Genomic DNA, 6,000 nt, shown 5'->3' with positions numbered 1-6,000 from the left:
TATATACACACTGTACATAAATTTGCTATCTAGATATAATATTCAAATATATCTGTTACAGATAATCAAAGATGCTATTATTACATTATTTTACTTAGTGTTATTTTTATTCTTACAGGAGACTTGGACAATACCGTGGTGAACATGTAATGTAGCCTGTACAGATAAGCAAAAAAAAAGGGGGGGGGGTTAAAGTGAAAGAATCAGGCTCAGATGTGGCCACAAGATCCCAGAAGAGCTTTAGACCCCTCAGGAAGTATCTCTGGTTTTCTAAGAAACACTGTGAGCTACCAGCAGCCTATTCAAGCCCTTCAGGGAGGGCTCCCACTGGTGCCTGCAGGGGTCCTGCCAGCATGGATGTGGTGGGGGGGCACGGGAAGGGATTGTCTTGAGTCCCCTGGGCATCCCCTGGCACAGAGACTGTGGCAGAACAGCAGGGCAGGGAGCCTCCTTCCGGGCTTCCAGCCACAATTCTTCCCTCTTGTTCCCTACAACCACACAAACATGTGTACGGCCAGACCCCAGGGAGCTCTCTTCCAAACCACAATACTGTTCTGGCGATGAAGCAAGTGGACGCCATGTTTCTGAAGTACCCCACACCCCTCGTTGGCACAGGCTTTAGAGTTTGAAAGAACGGAATTTGAATCTCACCTTCGCCACTTTCTAGCCACCAGACTACTTAAATTGTGACACTTAACTTCATTCAAACCTTTTTTTCCCCAATGTTTTTAAAGATAAGGGTGCTTATATTATAAGGTAGCACATGTACAATTTAAAATGGCGATTTGACACTGTATTTATGTCTTATATTACAATTATACATATACTTAGCACATGCTTACAATGTTCAAAATGTTAAAAAAAACAGTAGCTATTACCATATTTTTCATTTTTATCGAGGTTGCACCATTTCATCAAAATAATCATGCATTCCCATGATGAACCATGGTATGACCCATAAGGCTCTATCATAGGAGAAAACCCTGTCATACTGATTTGGTCATTCGTTGTCACCCAATATGACAAACTAGTATTTTCTTCTGTTTTGCTCAGTGATTCTAGGTGCTCAAGCCAATCTGCTAAAGGAGCCGGAGTACAGGGAAAAAGAAGGGCAAGATGGGAGAAACACTTAAGCTTATTCATACTCATTCCCTGTTTCATTTCCTTCACCCAGCTCATTCCTTCCCACCCCTTCCTCCCTATGTGGGTGACACTCTGAAGCTGGAGAGCCTTTGGGAAAGTCACCTACTGGTGCTGGCAGATAAAGAGGACCCCAGTGGCCTGCACAGGGCTGTGTGGCCTTAGCCAAGACATTTTAGAGTGAAATTCAAAGCACAAGTGAAACCAAAGGGCCCCAGGTGGTAACCAAGAGACATGGGAGCCAAAGCAGTACTTGCTGGGAAAGAATGATTCAGTTGCCAGCCAACTGGGCTGAGATAAGGTTCTGTTACCTATTTATGCATCTGTTTATTCATTTATTCTACAAATAGTATGAAGTGCTAACTAAAACCAGGTTCTGAGGTAGGTACTGGGGAACAGTAATGATGGAGGCAGGAAGGTAGAGATTTCATAGAGCTATGGCTCTGAGAAAGAAGGATGTTTTCCTCCTCCTCTGCCTCTTCCTTTTATAATGCGATCACACAAGCAATATCACATTTCATTCCCTTTTCTACTTGTTCACTCTTTATGTTGACATCTCTGGCTTTCAGTTTGCTTTGATAAAACACAGATAAATCCTCCTACATTCCCTTTTTTTTTCTTTTTTCCTTTTTCTTTTTAAACATATTTTTTGGTCTTGAAATAAGTTTAGATTCTCAGAAGAGTTCTAAAAATAGTACAGTGAGTTTCTATGTACACTTCCCTGGCCTAAGAAATCACAAAGTGTGATCATGCCCTAGCAGGAATGGGGATGCCAGAGAAAGATACGGAAGGGGCATGTAACCTAGTCTAGAAGGCATCATAGCAGTCTTCCTGAGGGAAGCAGCATTTCATCAGAGACAGGAAAAAAGAGAAGGTGTCAGCCAGAAGAAAGGGCAGACTGCTCCAGGTGGAGAGAACAAACTAGGTGAAGGCTGGGAGGTGAGAGAGAGCAGGGCTTACCCGGAACAACTGAGAGAAGGGCAGCATTGCAGGACCACAGATTGCGAGCTGAGGTTGCAGCTGGGTAGACTCGGGTGGTGCAGGGTTAATGAGGAAGAAGACGTGGGAGTTTTCTTTTGTGAGCCTAACCCGGTGGGGAAAGCCCATAAAGATGCAGTGTTTGGGACTGGGCATCCCTGCTTCCCATAAGATCCAGTTCCTCTTTGGCCAAAGACAGGCCCTTCCCAGAAATGAGGCTGGGATCACAGTTCTGTGTAGGAACTGAGTATCACAGCACATCTCACAGAAGCAAGAGGATCACGGGTCAGGGTCACAGACAAGGCTGCTTTTGAGAACCTAACAAAAGCTATGAAATCTCTGAGAAAAAAACAAACACATCAAAAAAAATAGCATGATTTTTCTCAATCTCTCTCCCTCTTTCCCTTTCTCTTCTCTCTCTCTCTCTCTCTCTCTCACACACACACACACATTTTCATGAAGTCCATGAAACTCAGTTCAAAGCTCCAAAGAATTCATTTTGTATAAAATCTGAGGGCCCTTTTTAGCCCAAGCATCAAAATTTCCCAAATCGACCTTTTTTCCTTAAGCAACAACTATAAAACTAAATGAGGTAAATGCACCAAATTATATTATTTCATAGTTTTCTTCAGTATAGAAAATGCAAAGGCATATAAGGGAAGAGGAAAGGGTTTAAAACAACAGCTTTATATAAAATATCACCAGGTGTATGAAGAAATCCCAGGAGCACTCCCCACTAAGAGAATGTGTGTCATTTTCAAGCTCAACAGATATTATTACCTCTCAGTCTTCACACCTACCCATACTCACCGCCCCCCAACACACACACACACACACACACACACACACACACACACACACACAATTATGCTCAAAAAAGTGTCCAGACAGATGAATCTAATGGGGATTGACCTAAAGCAATCCCTGGAGCTTATACTTCTCACTGAGGGTCAAGATCTCATCTGAGCTGTTAGAAATCCCCTTGCATTAGAAGCAGTCAAGGAAACATCTAGAACAAGGGCCAGGAGAAAGATCCTCCTTCCTTGAGGTAGCTGCTGATCTGAAATGATCCACCAAAGTATGGCTCATGGAAATTTGGCAAGAGATTCGGGCAGATCACTAGGTGGGCTTCACTTCATGAATCCTATATGTTAGAGATGGATGGGTGCCATGCCGGCCGGCTGTCAGACGTGAGTGACAGCCTCCTGATTGGTACTTTGTAAATGTTCATTCTCTGAATGCTAAAGGCCTCATGAAGAGGAGGGGTGCACACCTAATTTACAAATCACAAGCAATTTGCAGATATGGTATTTTGGCAGATTTGTTCCTTGTCTCACTCTCTTCCTACAAAGCCTCTGAGACTCCAATTCTCTTGAAGTAGATAAATAAGAGAAGAAATAAGAAAATACATTATAAAAAAAGAGGATGATGTTCTTCTCCCAGAGGGTTACAATTCATCAGTGTTTGTTTGGAAGTCGTCCTGTCCCAAGGCTGTGAAAAGGTGAAGAGAATGCTATTGAGCATCCAGAAAAGCAAAAAGCTTTCCTGGCCAAGGTCAAGTATATATCAGCCAGGAGACAAAGCAACACTCATTTCAACCCGAGGCCACAATGTACCTTTACCCCGGCCTCATGAAAACAACAATTTGCAGTCGTCTATAAAACACGTCCTTTACTTTCCCTGTTCCATTGGCTTCTTCTGAACTCAGACTCCTGAGTTAGCAGTATCTGGCTGTATTTTACAAGCATGTGTGTGCGTGTGAGTGTGTGCACTGCATTCTAAGATTTGGGGCCAAGATTTATCTCATTCTCTGATGGCATTTTATCGTTATCAGAGAGCAGTAAATTTCAGCTCCGTTAGCACTGCATTTAAATATGCTCCCGCCAAGATAGAAAGGTGCCGGATCTATAGCATGCTATAAATTTCCATTATTTGCCATCATTCTATACTTGGGCCTTGGCAGAGCCCAGCCGAGCCTGCACATTTTGTTTAGATAGCTCCTCTTCCCTACAGGGAAACTTCGCCAACACTTGAAGCAGATACAATTTGCTGGCCGCAACTCTGTTTGCACCTTAACAGCTGTTTTGCTTTTTTATTTAGAGAGAACAGGGTTGCCGCCATCTGTCTTTTGAAAAATGAGTTCTGCTCACAGCAACATGGAACCATAAAAAAGAGAGAGAGAAAGAAAGAGAGGCTGAAGGATGAAGCCAAATGTCATGATAAAGAGCGGGTCAAAATGAACAGGAGACAAAAATAATGATGAAACATTTACCACTTGAAAAAAAAAAAGAAAGAAAGAAAGAAAAGGAAAAAAGAAAACAAGTCAGGAATCTCCAGGTTGGTAAATGAGGCTCAAGTCTCTCTAACAAGGGCTGGCAGAACCCAAATAATGAATAACCTCACCTACTAGGCACTCGGATCCTCTGTCACATACGCTGCTCGTAGAATCCTAAAACTGCCCGGTGAGGTAGATATTTTAATCAGCTCCAATTTAGCAGTGAGCAAAACACAGTCATAGGCATCAGTCAGACCTGGTTCAAGTCCAGCATCTCCTTCTAGTTCTGCCTCCTGTGTCAGGCCTGTTTTCGCACCCACCAAGTGATAACTGTCTACCCAAGCGAAAGAGTATCTGGAAAGATTAGGTGAGGAGATGCCCACAAGACCCCATGTGCAGCACTTGGCACACAGACATGCTTACTAAATTTCACCTATAACTGTTACCAGAGCAGTTAGGTGACACAGGTTAAGTCCAAAGACTCGTGTTATACTCGAGCCCAGACTTAAATCCAGTGGCAAAATTCAAGGCCAGTATTTGAAAATATATATCTTACCGCCATTCTCTAAAACTCAAGTGTACCAGCTAGTTTATAGGATTACCGGTACCACATGAACTCCCAATCCTCAGTGACTTAATACAGTGGAAGGACATTTCTCACATTTGCTACATGTCTGAGATCGACCTGGGGGTGAGGAAGCTTCTGTCCCACACAATCACTCAAGGACCCAGGCAGATGGAGACACCAGCATCCCAACAGGGCACTTCAGGTTCACTGTGGCAGAAGACAATGCTTGGAGACCTTCCACCCTCTCCCCGTGCTCTGTCTCAGAAGTGACACACAATCCACTGGCCAGAACTAGTTTCGCAGTTGCACTTAACATCATTGGGGGGCTGGGAGTTGTGGTCTTCCTTGTAACCAAGAAGAAAACCTTGTAACCACATGGGGATAAGCACTGGTGTTGTCTATCACACAAAAAACAAAGCAAAACAAAACACATGACAATGATGGACTAACTGGGTCTTTCCCCTTGACAGAGATTTTCGTTTCTCTGAAACATGCTGCTTATTTATAAGCATTTGATGTTCACGATTCCTCACTATGGAATGATATATGCTTCCGTCCCTAAACAAGAAAATGGCATTAAATTTGAGTTACTGGGAATAGAATGGAATGGAATGGAATGGAGTACACGATGGAGTAGTGAGATTCTAAACTCCCAATCATTGAAGAAAATTTCAAATATGATCACACTTCCTTGTTTACTTAAAAGAATCTTTCCAACAAGAGGAGATGAATCACAAATGGGTGTCTCGCTGGTTCTTAAGCTAGCCAGAAATTCAAAATACTATAACTAGTCTCTATCCAAAGCAGCCCTGAAAATTAAGAAATGTTTGATACTGGAAGGGAAGAAATGGTGCTCCTCTTCCTAGTCTAAAAGTTATTTACCAAAACCTCCTGCTCCACACGGAATCTATATGGCAGTTGGCTCTGATCCCATAGGTCTCGAATAGGGCTCAGGTCTCTGTGTTTTCACAAACTTTGTAAAGTGATTCTGACGCTCAACCAGAGCTGGGAAGCCAAGCTCCAGATCCACTCCATAGCC

The sequence above is a fragment of the Ursus arctos genome, unplaced genomic scaffold (assembly GCF_023065955.2).
Source record: "Ursus arctos isolate Adak ecotype North America unplaced genomic scaffold, UrsArc2.0 scaffold_2, whole genome shotgun sequence".
Classification (NCBI taxonomy): Eukaryota; Metazoa; Chordata; class Mammalia; order Carnivora; family Ursidae; genus Ursus; species Ursus arctos.
Note: the sequence above shows the minus strand (reverse complement) of the source record.